General features: G+C 43.7%; 1 pseudogene; it reads right to left on the bottom strand.

Annotated features, from left to right (window-relative positions):
* Positions 1 to 13,629: 13,629 nt before the first annotated feature.
* Positions 13,630 to 16,227, bottom strand: LOC104245864 (uncharacterized; annotated as a pseudogene).
* Positions 16,228 to 17,062: the final 835 nt, after the last annotated feature.

Here is a 17,062-nt window from a genome sequence, read left to right as displayed (position 1 = left end):
AATGAAGGCCCTATGTCTAAAATCTCAACTCAGGGATTGGAGCCCTAATGTTTGCAAAATGCGACTAGCGAATGGAGACCCTATGTCTAAAATCTCAACTCAGGGATTGGAGCCTTAATGTTGGCAAAAGGCGACTAGGGAATGGAGGCCCTATGTCTAAAATATCAAATCAGGGATTGGAGCCGTAATGTTGGCAAAAAGGCGACTAGGAAATGGAGGCCCTATGTCTAAAATCTCAACTGAGGGATTGGAGCCCTAATATTGGGAAAATGCAACTAGGGAATGGAGGCCCTATGTCTAAAATCTCAACTCAGGGATTGGAGCCTTAATGTTGGAAAAAGGCGACTAGGGAATGGAGGCCCTATGTCTAAAATCTCAACTCAGGGATTGGAGCCGTTACGTTGGCAAAAAGGCGACTAGGGAATGGAGGCCCTATGTCTAAAATATCTACTCAGGGATTGGAGCCCTAATATTGGCAAAAGGCGACTAGGGAATGGAGGCCCTATGTCTAATATCTTAACTCAGGGATTGGAGCCATAATGTTGGCAAAACGGCGACTAGGGAATGGAGGCCCTATGCCTAAAAATCTCCATTTAGGGATCTGAGCCCTAATGTTGGCAAAAAGGCGACTAGGAATTGGAGGCTGTATGTAGAAAAATCTCAACTCAAGGATTGAAGCCCTAAAGTTGGCCAAAGGCGACTAGGGAATGGAGGCCCTATGTCTAATATCTCAACTCAGGGGTTGCAGCCGTAATATTGGCAAAATGACGACTTGGGAATGCAGGCCCTATGTCAAAAATCTCAACTCAGGGATTGAAGCCCTAATGTTGGCAAAAGATGACTTGGGAATGGATGCCCTATGTTTAAAAATCTCAACTCAGAGATTGAAGCCCTAAAGTTGGAAAAAGGCGATTAGGGAATAGAGGCCCTATGTCTAAAAAGCTCAACTTAGGGATCTAAGCCCTAAAGTTGGCAAAAAGGCGATTATGGAATGGAGGCTCTATGTCAAAAATCTCAACTCAGGGATTGAAGCCCCAATGTTGGCAAAAGGCGACTTGGGAATGGAGGCCCTATGTCCAAAATCTCAACGCTGACATTGGAGACCTAATGTGGGCAAAAGGCGACTAGGGAATGGTGGCCCAATGTCTTAAACGATCAACTTAGGGATCTGAGCCCTAAAGTTGGCCAAAAGGCACCTAGGGAATGAAGGCCCTATGTCTAATATCTCAACTCAACAATTACAGCCGTAATGTTGGCAAAACGGCAACTTGGGAATGGAGGCCCTATGTCAAAAATCTCAACTCAGGGATTAAAGCCCTAATGTTGGCTAAAGGCGACTTGGGAATGGAGGCCCTATGTTTAAAACTCTCAACTCAGGGATTGAAGCCCTAAAGTTGGCAAAAGGGAGACTAGGGAATGTAGGCCCTATGTCTAAAATCTCAACTCAGGGATTGCAGCCGTAATGTTGGGAAAAAGGTGACTAGGGAATGGAGGCCCTATGTCAAAAATCTCAACTCAGGGATTGAAGCCCTAATGTTGGCAAAAGGCGACTTAGGAACGGAGGCCCTATGTCCAAAATCTCAAAGCTGGCATTGGAGCCCTAATGTGGGAAAAAGGCGACTAGTGAATGGAGGCCCTATGTCTAAAAAGATCAACTTAGGGATCTGAGCCCCAATGTTGGCAAAAGACGACTAGGAAATGGAGGCCCTATGTCTAAATATCTCAACTCAGGGATTGGAGCACTAAGGTTGGCAAAAAGGCGACTAGGGAATGGAGGCCCTATGTCTAAAATCTCAACTTAGGGATTGGAGCCATAATGTTGGAAAAATGACGAATATGGAATGGATGCCCTATGTCTAAAAATCTCAACTTAGGGATTAGATCCCTAATGTTGGCAAAAAGCCGACTAGGGAATCGAGGCCCTATATCTAATATCTCAACTCAGGGATTGGAGCCGTAATGTTGGCAAAAAGGCAACTAGGGAATGGAGGTCCTATATCTAAAATCTTAACTAAGGGATTGGAGCCGTAATGTTGGCAAAACGTCGACTAGGGAATGAAGGCCCTATGTCTAAAATCTCAACTCAGGGATTGGAGCCATAATGTTAGCAAAAAGGCGACTAGGAAATGGAGGCCCTATGTCTAAAATCTCAACACAGGGATTAGAGCCCTAATGTTGGCAAAAGGCGACTAGGGAATGGAGGCTCTATGTTTAAAAATATCAACTCAATGATTGAAGCCCTAAAGTTGGCAAAAAGGCGACTAGGGAATGGACGTCCTATGTCAAAAATCTCAACTCAGGGATTGAAGCACTAATGTTGGCAAAAGGCGACTTGGGAATGAAGGCCCTATGTCCAAAATCTCAACGCTGGCATTGGAGCCTTAATGTGGGCAAAAGGCAACTAGGTAATGGAGGCCCTATGTCTAAAAAGATCAACTTAGGGATCTGATCCTTAATGTTGGCAAATAGGAGACTAGGGAATGGAGGCTTTATGTCTAAAAATCTCAACTCAGGGATTGAAACCCTAAAGTTGGCAAAAAGGTGACTAGGGAATGGATGCCCTATGTTTAAAATCTCAACTAGGGGATTGGAGTCATAATGTTGGAAAAACGGCGACTAGGAAATGGAGGCCCTATGTCTAAAAATCTCAACTTAGGGATCTAAGCCCTAATGTTGGCAAAAAGGTGACTAGGGAATGGAGGCTATATGTCTAAAAATCTCAACTCAAGGATTGGAGCCCTAATGTTGGCAAAAAGGCGACTAGGGAATGGAGGCCCTATATCTAAAATCTCAACTCAAGGATTGGAACCGTAATGTTGGCAAAACGACGACTAGGGAATGGAGGCCCTATGTCTAAAATCTCAACTAAGGGATTGGAGCCGTAATATTAGCAAAACGGCGACTAGGAAATAGAGGCCATATGTCTAAAATCTCAACTTAGGGATTAGAGCCCTAATGTTGACTAAATGCGACTAGGGAATGGAGGCCCTATGTCTAAAATCTCAACTTAGGGATTGGAGCCGTAATGATGGCAAAAAGGCGACTAGGGAATGGAGGCCCTATGTCTAAAATCTCAACTTAGGGATCTGAGCCGTAATGTTGGCAAAAAGGCGACTAGGGAATGGAGGCTCTATGTCTAAAAATCTCAACTCAAGGATTGAATCCCTAAAGTTGGCAAAAAGGCTACTAGGGAATAGAGGCCCTATGTCCGAAATCTCAACTCTGGAATTGGAGCCATAATGTTGGCAAAACGGCGTCTAGGAAATGGAGGCCCTATGTCTAAAAATATCAACTTAGGGTTCTGAGCCCTAATGTTGGCAAAAAGGCGACTAGGGAATTGTGTCTCTATGTCTAAAAATCTCAACTCAGGGATTGGAGCCATAATGTTGGAAAAAGGTGACTAGGGAATGGAGGCCCTATGTCTAAAATCTCAACTTAGGGATCTGAGCCGTAATGTTGGAAAAAAGGCGAATAGGGAATGGGGGCTCTATGTCTACAAATCTCAACTCAAGCATTGAATCTCTAAAGTTGTACAAAAGGCGACTAGGGAATGGAGGCCCTATGTCCAAAATCTAAACTCTAGCATTGGAGCCATAATGTTTGCAAAACGGCGTCTAGGAAATGGAGGCCCTATGTCTAAAAATATCAACTTAGGGTTCTGAGCCCTAATGTTGGCAAAATCGCAACTAGGGAATGGAGTCTCTATGTCTAAAAAGCTCAACTCAAGGATTGGAGCCATAATGTTAGCAAAAAGGCGACTAGGGAATAGAGGCCCTATGTCTAAAATCTCAACTCAGGGATTGGAGCCATTATGTTGGCAAAACGGTGACTAGGGAATGGAGGCCCGATGTCTAAAATCACAACTCAGGGATTGGAGCCCTAATATTGGCAAAAGGCGACTAGGGAATGGAGGCCCTATGTCTAAAATCTCAACTTAGGGATTGGAGCCCTAATGTTGGCAAAAGGCGACTAGGGAATGGAGGCCCTATGTCTAAAAATCTCAACTTAGGGATTGGAGCCTAAATGTTTGCAAAAAGGCGATTATAGAATAGAGGCTCTATGTCTAAAAATCTCAACTCAAGGATTGGATCCCTAATGTTGGCAAAAAGGCGACTAGGGAATGGAGACCTTATGTCTAAAATCTCTATTCAGGGATTGGAGCCATTATGTTGGCAAAACGGTGACTAGGGAATGAAGGCCCGATGTCTAAAATTTCAACTCAAGCATTAGAGCCCTAATGTTGGCAAAAGGCGACTAGGGAATGGAGGCCATATTTCTAAAAATCTCAGCTTAGGGATTGGAGCCCTAATGTAGGCAAAAAGGCGACTAGAGAATGGTGGCCCTATGTCTAAAAATCTCAACTCAGGGATTGGAGCCCTAAAATTGGCAAAAGGACACTACGGAATCGAGGCCTTATGTCTAAAATCTCAACTCAGGGATTGGAGCCCTAACGTTGGCAAAAGGCGACTAGGGAATGGAGGGCATATGTCTAAAATCTCAGCTCAGGGATTAGAGTCCTAAAGTTGGCAAAAGGCGACTAGGGAATGGAGGCCCTCATTCCAAAATCTCAACGCTATCATTGGAGCCCTAATGTGGGCAAAAGGCGACTAGGGAATGGAGGCCCAATGTATAAAAAGCTAAACATAGGGATCTGAGCCCTACTGTTGGAAAAAAGGCGACTAGGGAATGGAGTCTTTATGTCTAAAAATCTCAACTCAAGGATTGAAGCCGTAAAGTTGGAAAAAAGGTGACTTGGGATTGAGGCCCTATGTCTAAAATCTCAACTCAGGGATTGGAGCCATTATGTTGGCAAAACGGTGACTAGGGAATGGAGGCCTTATGTCTAAAATCACAACTCAGGGATTGGAGCCCTAATATTGGCAAAAGGCGACTAGGGAATGGAGGACCTATGTCTAAAATCTCAACTCAGGGATTGGAGCCCTAATGTTGGCAAAAAGGCGATTATAGAATAGAGGCTCTATGTCTAAAAATCTCAACTTAGGGATTGGAGCCCAAATGTTGGCAAAAAGGCGATTATAGAATAGAGGCTCTATGTCTAAAAATCTCAACTCAAGGATTGGATCCCTAATGTTGGAAAAAAGGCGACTAGGGAATGGAGACCCTATGTCTAAAATCTCAACTCAAGCATTAGAGCCCTAATGTTGGCAAAAGGCGACTAGGGAATGGAGGCCATATTTCTAAAAATCTCAGCTTAGGGATAGGAGCCCTAATGTAGGCAAAAAGGCGACTAGAGAATGGTGGCCCTATGTCTAAAAATCTCAACTCAGGGATTGGATCCCTAAAGTTGGCAAAAGGCGACTAGGGAATGGAGGCCTTATGTCTAAAATCTCAGCTCAGGGATTGGAGCCCTAACGTTGGCAAAAGGCGACTAGGGAATGGAGGCCATATGTCTAAAATCTCAGCTCAGGTATTAGATTCCTAATGTTGGCAAAAGGCGACTTGGGAATGGAGGCCCTATGTCCAAAATCTCAACGCTGACATTGGAGCCCTAATGTGGGCAAAAGGCGACTAGGGAATGGTGGCCCAATGTCTAAAAAGATCAACTTAGGGATCTGAGCCCTAATGTTGGCAAAAAGGGGACTAGGGAATGGAGTCTCTATGTCTAAAAATCTCAACTCAGGGATTGAAGCCCTAAAGTTGGAAAAAAGACGACTAGGTAATGGAGGCCCTATGTCTAAAATCTCAACTCAGGGATTGGAGACATAATGTTGGCAAAACGGCGACTAGGGAATGGAGGCCCTATGTCTAAAAATCTCAACTTAGGGATCTGAGTACTAATGTTGGCAAAGAGGCGACTAGGGAATGGAAGCTCTATGTCTAAAAATCTCAACTCAAGGATTGGAGACCTAATGTTGGCAAAAAGGCGACTAGGGAATCGAGGCCCTATATCTAAAATCTCAACTCAGGGATTGGAGCGGTAATATTGGCAAAACGGCGACTAGGGAATGGAGATCCTATGTCTAAAATCTCAACTCAGGGATTGGAGCCGTAATGTTAGCAAAAAGACGACTAGGAAATGGAGGCCCTATGTCTAAAATCTCAACTCAAGGATTGGAGCCTTAATGTTGGCAAAAGGCGACTAGGGAATGGAGGCCCTATGTCTAAAATCTCAACATAGGGATTGGAGCCGTAATGTTGGAAAAAAGGCGACTAGGGAATGGAGGTCCTATATCTAAAATCTCAACTCAGGGATTGGCGCCCTAATAATGGCAAAAGGCAACTAGGAAATGGAGGCCCTATGTCCAAAATCTCAACTCTAGTATTGGAGCCTAATGTTGGCAAAATACGACTAGGAAATGGAGGCCCTATTTCTAAAAATCTCAACTTTGGGATCTGAGCCCTAATGTTGGCAAAAAGGAGACTAGGGAATGGAGGCTCTATATCTAAAAATCTCAACTCAGGGATTGGAGATATAATGTTAGCAAAAGGCGACTAGGGAATAGAGACCATAAGTCTAAAATCTCAACTTAGGGATTGGAGCCATTATGTTGGCAAAACGGCGACTAGGGAATGGAGGCTCTATGTTTAAAAATCTCAACTCAGGGATTGAAGCCGTAAAGTTGGCAAACAGGCGACTAGGGAATGGAGGCCCTATGTCTAAAATCTCAACTCAGGGATTGCAGCCATAATGTTGGCAAAAAGGCGACTAGGGAATGGAGGCCCTATGTTAAAAATCTCAACTCAAGGATTGAAGCCCTAATATTGGCAAAAGGCGACTTGGGAATGAAGGCCCTATTTTCAAAATCTCAACGCTGGCAGTGGAGCCCTAATGTGGGGAAAAGGCGACTAGGGAATGGAGACCTTATGACTAAAAAGATCAACTTAGGGATCTGAACCCTAATGTTAGCAAAAAGGCGACAAGGTAATGGAGTCTCTATGTCTTAAAATCTCAACTCAGGGATTGAAGCCCTAAAGTTGGCAAAAAGGCGACTAGGGAATGGATGCCCTATGTCAAAAATCTCAACTCAGGGATTGGAGTCATAATGTTGGCAAAACGGCGACTAGGGAATGGAGGCCCTATGCTTAAAAATCTCAACTTAGGGATCAGAGCCCTAATGTTGGCAAAAAGGCGACTACAGAATGGAGGCTCTATGTCTAAAAATCTCAATCAAGGATTGGAGCCCTAATATTGGCAAAAAGGTGACTAGGGAATGGAGGCCCTATATCTAAAATCTCAACTCAGGGATTGGAGCCGTAATGTTGGCAAAAAGGCGACTAGGGAATGGAGGCCATATGTCTAAAATCTCAACTCAGGGATTGGAGCTCTAATATTGGCAAAAGGCGACTAGGGAATGGAGGCCATATGTCCGAAATCTCAACTCAGGGATTGGAGCCCTAATGTTGGCAAAAGGTGACTAGGGAATGGTGGCCCTAAGTCAAAAATCTCAACTTAGGGATCTTAGCCGTAATGTTGGCAAAATGGTGACTAGGGAATGGAGGCTCTATGTCTAAAAATCTCAAATCAAGGTTTGAATCCCTAAAGTTGGCAAAAAGGCGACTAGGGAATGGAGGCCCTATGTCTGAACTCTCAACTCTGGCATTTGAGCCATTATGTTGGCAAAACAGCGTCTTGGGAATGGAGGCCCTATTTCTAAAAATTTCAACTTAGGGATCTGAGCCCTAATGTTGGCAAAAAGGAGACTAGGGAATGGAGGCTCTATGTCGAAAAATCTCAACTCAGGGATTGGAGCCCTAAAGTTGGCAAAAAGGCGACTAGGGAATGGATGCCCTATGTCTAAAATCTCAACTCAGGGATAGTAGTCATAATGTTGGCAAAACGACGGCTAGGGAATGGAGGCCCTATGTCTAAAAATCTCAACTTAGGGATCTAAGCCCTAATGTTGGCAAAAAGGCAAGTAGAGAATGGAGGCTCTATGTCTAAAAATCTCAATCAAGGATTGGAGCCATAATGTTGGCAAAAAGGCGACTAGGGAATAGAGGCCCTATATCTAAAATCTCAACTCAGGGATTGCAACCGTAATGTTGGGAAAAAGGCGAATAGGGAATGGATGTCCTATGTTTAAAAATCTCAACTCAGAGATTGAAACCCTAAAGTTGGCAAAAAGGAGACTAGGTAATGGAGGCCCTATGTCTAAAATCTCAACTCAGGGATTGCAGCCGTAAAGTTAGGAAAAAGGCGACTAGGGAATGGAGGCCCTATGTCAAAAATCTCAACTCAGGGATTGAAGCCCTAATGTTGGCAAAAGGCGACTTGGAAATGGAGGCCCTATGTCCAAAATCTCAACGCTGACATTGGAGCCCTAATGTGGGCAAAAGGCGACTAGGGAATGGTGGCCCAATGTTTAAAAGATCAACTTAGGGATTTGTGCCGTAATGTTGGTAAAAAACGACTAGGGAATGGAGGCTCTATGTCTAAAAATCTCAACTCAGGGATTGAAGCCCTAAAGTTGGAAAAAGGACGACTAGGTAATGGAGGCCCTATGTCTAAAATCTCAACTCAGGGATTGGAGTCATAATGTTGGCAAAACAGTGACTAGGGAATGGAGGCCCTATGTCTAAAAATCTCAACTTAGGGATCTGAGCACAAATGTTGGCAAAGAGGCGACTATGGTATGGAGGCTCTATGTCTAAAAATCTCAACTCAAGGATTAGAGTCATAATGTTGGCAAAAAGGCGACTAGGGAATCGAGGCCCTATATCTAAAATCTCAACTCAGGGATTGGAGCCGTAATGTTGGCAAAACGGCGACTAGGGAATGGAGGTCCTATGTCTAAAATCGCAACTCAGGGATTGGAGCCGTAATGTTAGCAAAAAGGCGACTAGGAAATGGAGGCCCTATGTCTAAAATCTCAACTCAGGGATTGGAGCCCTAATGTTAACAAAATGCGACTAGGGAATGGGGGCCCTATGTCTAAAATATCAACTCAGGGATTGGAGCCTTAATGTTGGCAAAAGGCAACTAGGGAATGGAGGCCCTATGTCTAAAATCTCAACATAGGGATTGGAGCCGTAATGTTGGCAAAAAGGCGACTAGGGAATGGCGGTCCTATATCTAAAATCTCAACTCAGGGATTGGCGCCCTAATAATGGCAAAAGGTGACTAGGAAATGGAGGCACTATGTCCAAAATCTCAACTCTGGCATTGGAGCCCTAATGTTGGCAAAAGGCGACTAGGGAATGGAGGCCCTATTTCTAAAAATCTCAACTTTGGGATCTGAGCCCTAATGTTGGCAAAAAGGAGACTAGAGAATGGAGGCTCTATGTATAAAAATCTCAACTCAGGGATTGGAGCAATAATGTTAGCAAAAAGGCGACTAGGGAATGGAGACCCTATGTCTAAAATTTCAACTCAAGCATTGGAGCCCTAATGTTGGCAAAAGGCGACTAGGGAATGGAGGCCCTATGTCTAAAAATCTCAACTCAGGGATTGAATCCCTAAAGTTGGCAAAAAGGCGACTAGGGAATGGAGGCCCTATGTCTAAAATCTCAACTCAGGGATTGCATCCATAATGTCTGCAAAAGGCGACTAGGGAAGGGAGGCTCAATGTCTAAAAATCTCAGCTCAAGGATTGAAGCCCTAAAGTTGGCAAAAAGGCGACTAGGGAATGGATGCCCTATGTCTAAAATCTCAACTCAGGGATTGCAGCCGTAATGTTGGGAAAAAGGAGACTAGGGAATGGAGGCCCTATGTCAAAAATCTCAACTCAGGGATTGAAGCCCTAATGTTGGCAAAAGGCGACTTGTGAATGGAGGCCCTATGTCCAAAATCTCAACGCTGACATTGGAGCCCTAATGTGGGCAAAAGGCGACTAGGGAAAGGTGGCCCAATGTCTAAAAAGATCAACTTAGGGATCTGAGCCCTAATGTTGGAAAAAAGACGACTAGGGAATGGAGGCTCTATGTCTAAAAATCTCAACTCAGAGATTGAAGCCCTAAGGTTGGAAAAAAGACGACTAGGTAATGGAGGCCCTATGTCTAAAATCTCAATTCAGGGATTGAAGTCATAATGTTGGCAAAACGGTGACTAGGGAATGGAGGCCCTATGTCTAAAAATCTCAACTTAGGGATCTGAGCAATAATGTTGGCAAAGAGGCGACTAGGGAATGGAGGCTCTATGTCTAAAAATCTCAACTCAAGGATTAGATCCCTAATGTTGGCAAAAAGCCGACTAGGGAATCGAGGCCCTATATCTAATATCTCAACTCAGGGATTGGAGCCGTAATGTTGGCAAAACGGCGACTAGGGAATGGAGGTCCTATGTCTAAAATTTCAACTCAGGGATTGGAGCCGTAATGTTAGCAAAAAGGCGACTAGGAAATGGAGGCCCAATGTCTAAAATCTCAACTCAGGGATTGGAGCCCTAATGTTAACAAAATGTGACTAGGGAATGCAGGCCCTATGTCTAAAATCTCAACTCAGGGATTGGAGCCTTAATGTTGGCAAAAGGCAACTAGGGAATGGAGGCCCTATGTCTAAAATCTCAACATAGGGATTGGAGCCGTAATGTTGGCAAAAAGGCGACTAGGGAATGGAGGTCCTATATCTAAAATATCAACTCAGGGATTGGCGCCCTAATAATGGCAAAAGGTGACTAGGAAATGGAGGCCCTATGTCCAAAATCTCCTATCTGGCATTGGAGCCCTAATGTTGGCAAAAGGCGACTAGGGAATGGAGGCCCTATTTCTAAAAATCTCAACTTTAGGATCTGAGCCCTAATGTTGGCAAAAAGGAGACTAGAGAATGGAGGCTAAATGTATAAAATTCTCAACTCAGGGATTGGAGCAATAATGTTAGCAAAAAGCCGACTAGGGAATGGAGACCTTATGTCTAAAATCTTAACTCGGGGATTGGAGCCATTATGTTGGCAAAACAGTGACTAGGGAATGGAGGCCCTATGTCTAAAATTTCAACTCAAGCATTGGAGCCCTAATGTTGGCAAAAGGCGACTAGGGAATGGAGGCCCTATGTCTTAAAATCTCAACTCAGGGATTGGAGCCCTAAAGTTGGCAAAAGGCGACAAGGGAATGAAGATGTCTAAAATCTCAACTCAGGGATTGGAGCAGTAATGTTTGCAAAAAGGCGACTTGGAAATGGAGGCCCTATGTCTAAAATCTCAACACAGGGATTGGAGCCCTAATGTTGGCAAAAGGCGACTAGGGAATGGAGGCTTTATGTTTAAAAATCTCAACTCAGGGATTGAAGCCCTAAAGTTGGCAAAAAGGCGACTAGGGAATGGAGGCCCTATGTCTAAAATCTCAACTTAGGGATTGCCGCCATAATGTTGGCAAAAAGGCGACTTGGGAATGGAGGCCCTATGTCCAAAATATCAACGTTGGCATTGGAGCCCTAATATGGGGAAAAGAAGACTAGGGAATGGAGAACCTATGTCTAAAAAGATCAACTTTGGGATCTGAGCCCTAATATTGGCAAAAAGGCGACTAGGGAATGGAGGCTCTATGTCTAAAAATCTCAACTCAGGGATTGAAGCCCAAAAATTGGCAAAAAGGCGACTAGGGAATGAATGCCCTATGTCTAAAATCTCAACTCAGGGATTGGAGTCATAATGTTGGCAAAACGGCGACTAGGGAATGGAGGCCCTATGTCTAAAAATCTCAACTTAGGGATCTAAGCCCTAATGTTGACAAAAAGGCAACTAGAGAATGGAAGCTCTATGTCTAAAAATCTCAATCAAGGATTGGAGCCCTAATGTTGGCAAAAAGGCGACTAGGGAATAGAGGCCCTATATCTAAAATCTCAACTCAGGGATTGCAGCCGTAATGTTGGCAAAACGGCAAATAGGGAATTGAGGCCTTATGTCTAAAATCTCAAATCAAGGATTGGAGCCGTAATATTAGCAAAACGGCAACTAGGAATTGGAGGCCCTATGTCTAAAATCTCAACTCAGGGATTGGAGCCCTAATGTTGACAAAATGCGACTAGGGAATGGATACCCTATGTCTAAAATCTCAACTCAGGGATTAGAGCCTTAATGTAGGCAAAAGGCGACTAGGGAATGGAGGCCCTATGTCTAAAATCTAAACTTAGGGATTGGAGTCGTAATGTTGGCAAAAAGGCGACTAGGGAATGGAGGCCCTATGTCTAAAATCTCAACTCAGGGATTGGAGCCCTAATATTGGCAAAAGGCGACTAGGGAATGTAGGCCCTATGTCCGAAATCTCAACTCAGGGATTGGAGCACAAATGTTGGCAAAAGGTGACTAGAGAATGGAGGTCCTATGTCAAAAATCTCAACTTATGGATCTGAGCCGTAATGTTGGCAAAAAGGTGACTAGGGAATGGAGGCTCTATGTCAAAAATCTCAACTCAAGGATTGAATCCCTAAAGTTGGCAAAAAGGCGACTAGGGAATGGAGACCCTATGTCCGAAATCTTAACTCTGGCATTTGAGCCATAATGTTGGCAAAACGGCGTCTAGGGAATGGAGGCCCTATTTCTAAAAATCTCAACTTAGGGATATGAGCCCTAATGTTGGCAAAAAGGAGATTAGGGAATGGAGGCTCTATGTCTAAAAATCTCAACTCAGGGATTGGAGCCATTATGTTGGAAAAACGGTGACTATGGAATGGAGGCCCTATGTCTAAAATTTCAACTCAAGCATTGGAGCCCTAATGTTGGCAAACGGCGACATGGGAATGGAGGCCCTATGTATAAAAATCTCAACTCAGGGATTGGAGCCCTAAAGTTAGCAAAAGGTGACAAGGGAATGGAGGCCTTATGTCTAAAATCTCAACTTAGGGATTGGAGCCCTATTGTTAGCAAAACGGCGTCTAGGAAATGGAGGCCCTATGTCTAAAAATATCAACTTAGGGTTCTGAGCCCTAATGTTGGCAAAATCGCAACTAGGGAATGGAGTCTCTATGTCTAAAAATCTCAACTCAAGGATTGGAGCCTTAATGTTAGCAAAAAGGTGACTAGGGAATGGAGGCCCTATGACTAAAATCTCAACTCAGGGATTGCAGCCATAATGTTGGCAAAAAGGCGACTAGGGAATGGAGGCCCTATGTCAAAAATCTCAACTCAAGGATTGAATCTCTAATGTTGGCAAAAGGCGACTTGGGAATGGAGGCCCTATGTCCAAAATCTCAACGCTGGCATTGGAGCCCTAATGTGGGCAAAAGGCGACTAGGGAATGCAGACCCTATGTCTATGCTTTCCCCGGATGATAGAGGATATCAACATCGTAATCCTTAAGTAATTCGAGCCACCTTCTCTAACGTAGATTTAACTCTCTTTCCTTGAAGATATATTGGAGAATCTTGTGATCTGTAAAAAAGTCAACATTTACCCCATACAAATAATGGCGCAGGATCTTAAACGCGAACACCACAGCTGCTAATTCAAGGTCATGAGTCGGATAATTCTTCTCGTGAGCCTTGAGCTATCTCGACGCGTAGGCTATGACTTTACCGTGCTGCATTAATACACACCCAAGACCAACCCCTGAAGCATCACAATAGACAACGAACCTTTCGGTTCCTTCTGGTAGTGTCAGCACTGGAGCTGAAGTCAATCTCTTCTTTAACTCCTCAAAACTTTTCTCGCACATTTCCGACCATTGAAAGATGACTTTCTTCTGAGTTAATCTAGTCAAAGGGGACGAGATAGAAGAAAATCCCTCTACGAAACGTCTATAATATTCTGCTTAGGCCCAAGAAACTTCTTTTATCGGATACTGAGGTGGGTCTAGGCCAATTCTTCACTGCCTCTATTTTCTGAGAGTCCACCCTCACGCCTTCCCCTGAGATGATATGGCCCAAAAACGCTACTGATTTTAACCAGAATTCACACTTAGAAAATTTGGCATATAGCTTGTGATCCTGCAGTGTCTGCAACACAATTCTGAGATGTCTGGCATGGTCAGTCTCGCTACGGGGAATAAATCAAGATGTCATCAATAAACACGATAACAAACAAATCAAGATAAGGCTTGAAGACCCTATTCATAAGGTCCATGAAAGTTGCTGGTGCATTCGTTAAACCGAATGACATTACCAAAAATTCAAAATGCCCATATCGAGTCCTAAAAGCTATTTTGGGAATATCAACTTCCTTAACCTTCAACTGATGGTATCCCGATCTGAGGTCAATCATGGAATAACACTGGGCACCCTGAAGTTGATCAAATAAATCATCTATTCTGGGAAGAGGGTACTTGATCTTGATGGTGACTTTATTCATTTGACAATAGTCAATGCACATGCGCAATGACCCATCCTTCTTTCGGACAAACAAGACCGGTGTGCCCCAAGGTGAGACACTTGGCCTTATAAATCCCTTATCTAGAAGGTCTTTCAACTGGACTTTTAACTCTTTCAACTCTGCTGGAGCCATTCTGTAAGGCGGAATAGATATTGGCTTAGTGCCTGGAAGTAGATCAATTCCAAAGTCAATCTCTCTATCGGGAGGAATTCCAGGGAGATCTTCGGGAAACACTTCTGGAAACTCATTTACAATTGGTACTGACTGGAGAGTGGGGATCTGAGCATCTGCATCCTTAACTCGAACCAGGTGATAGATATATCCCTTGGAGATCATCTTTCTAGCTTTAAGATAGGAAATAAACCTACCCCTAGGTGCTACTGCATCACCCTTCCATTCTAAGACTGGTTCACCGGGAAATTCAAAACTTACTATTTTGGTTCTACAACCCACTTTGGCATAACATGACTCTAACCAATCCATGCGCATGATCACATCAAAGTCTAACGTCTCCAATTCTACTAAGTCTACTACAGTAAGACGATGATGCACTTTAACTGGACATCCCTTATAGATATACCTTGCTATAACTGATTCTCCAACTGGAGTGGACACTTTAAAGGGTTCACACAACTTTTCTGGTTCTATCCCAAATTTCTTTGCAATATATGGGGTTACATGAGATAGGGTGGTTCCCGGATCTATAAGAGCATAGGCATCAAAAGTGAATATTGTTAGCATACCTGTGACAACATCTCCACGAGCCTCTGTATCCCGATGGTCTGCCAGTGCATACAAGTAGTTTTGACCACCGCCTGCATTATTAGACTTTGTTGCACCGCACCCTTGTTGGGCCTGAGAGTTATGATGGGCTGCTGAATTAGTGGACTAAGCTGCGTTGCCTCCATTGTTCTGTTTTTCCGATGGACAATCCCTCAAGAAGTGGCCCTGCTGACCGCACCCAAAGCAACCATTTTTTCCCAAACGACACAACCCCGGGTGCCTCTTACCACATGTGTTGCAAATAGGGTAACCAGGGACTCTGTAGCCTACAATAGCCTGTGACTGCGAGTCTGCTGTTCTAAAATTCTGATCTTTCTTGTTAAACTTCATCCTCGGAACCGGTGCACTAGCTGAAGATGGAGCAGGTCCTGATTTTGATTTCTTGAAAAACTGGAGATTGCCTCTTGCTTGAGATCCCCCATGGTTGAAATTTCCTGCAGACTTAGCTCTCTTACTGAATTCCCTCTCCTTCTCTCTCAGTAGCCGCTCTTCTTCCTTCAACCTGTATTCGTTCCCTTGAACAAAGGAAACTATCTTAGTGATGGTCATGTCATTATTCTGAGCAGCTATATTAGCATCATCAAACAAATAATCTTAAAGCCCCAACACAAACCGCCTAACTCTGGCCCTCATATCATGTACCATTTCCGGAGCATACTTGGCCAGAGAGACGAACTTGAGGTAGTACTCATTCACACTCATATCATTTTGTCTAAGTCTCTCAAACTCCAAGCCTTAGCTTCCAAGACCTCAATGGGTAGAAAGTGCTTGAGGAACGCATCTGCAAAATCTTTCCAAGTCGCAGGATCTGCATCCTCCCCCCGGGACTCTTCCCATATTTCATACCACATGTTGGCAACATCCTTTAGCTGGTACACAGCCAGCTCTGTTGCCTCAGTGTCTGTAGCATGGATCACTCGAAATATCTTCTGAACCTCATCAATGAAGTTTTGCAGATCCTCATCCTTTTTAGACCCTGTAAAGACATGAGGTTTCATGTTGAGGAATTCCCTAGACCTGGAACTACCCGTCTCATGAACCTCACTTGTTCCCTGCCTTTGAGCCTGATTAGAAACAACCTGGGTGAGCAACTGGATAGCTCCCCTAATATCCATTTCTGAAGAACTGGGCACTGAGCCCGATGCAACCCCCTGGGCTGGAGTGTCCTCCTCCTGAGTAGTATTAGTTGTGGTCCCCTGGCTAGTAGCTGAGGCCCTCCTGGTGTACTTTCTTTTTGCAGGCATTTTTTCTGAAATATGCAATTCGCACGGGTTAGAAAGATTCCTGAAAGCAAAGCTCTAACTGCACAATCTAGAGTATGAAAGAATTGTAACAATCCTAGATGTCTTGGTGGTCAACTACTTACATGTGTGGCGCGCACACACACATAAAAGAGACCCCACTAGACACGACTTGTTGGGCTTAATTGCTTGCAAGTTTTGCTAGTGACCATTTTATAGGGGAAAATTGATCGGAAATTTCCATTGGAATCCACGATGATTTAAACTCCCCATGAACCCTTACATTCGAGGACGAATGTTCCTAAGGGGGGGAGGGTGTTACAACCCATATCCACATGTGTTAGTTCATGCCATATATTAGTTAACATAAATCCAAGAAGGAATTATCTTTGAGATGATAAGAAGTCAATCCTATTGGTCTTAAGTGATACAAGAGTGTATAAGGGTGATTAACAAGTATTAGAAGTTAAATGAATCAAGGATGTTGTAACTCGTATTTTCAAGTAATCTAGCGGTGCTTAATACACTCAAGAGTTCATTTATTAAGGTATTTTAATCATATAATATCCGTATCATAAGTCTTGAAGTCAAACGAGTTATGAAACAAAAGTCGACAAAAGTTGTCGCAACTTAGGTTCATAATTTTACTTAAACATTAGGTCAAATGTTTCTAACTTTTTCTCCTAATTTACAAGGAATTACGGGGTGATCTACCAACAAAATTAAATATCTATTAGTCTAGTTTCCAACGCATTAAACTGTTCATCGATACGATCTCGGAGTAGAGATATACTCGTGTTTTCGCGAGACTGCGCCAAGCACCTCTCTATGGGGCCCA

This window comes from Nicotiana sylvestris, chromosome 9, assembly GCF_000393655.2.
Source record: "Nicotiana sylvestris chromosome 9, ASM39365v2, whole genome shotgun sequence".
NCBI lineage: Eukaryota > Viridiplantae > Streptophyta > Magnoliopsida > Solanales > Solanaceae > Nicotiana > Nicotiana sylvestris.
The sequence above is the reverse complement of the archived record's forward strand: the minus strand, read 5'-3'. Positions and strand labels throughout refer to the sequence as shown.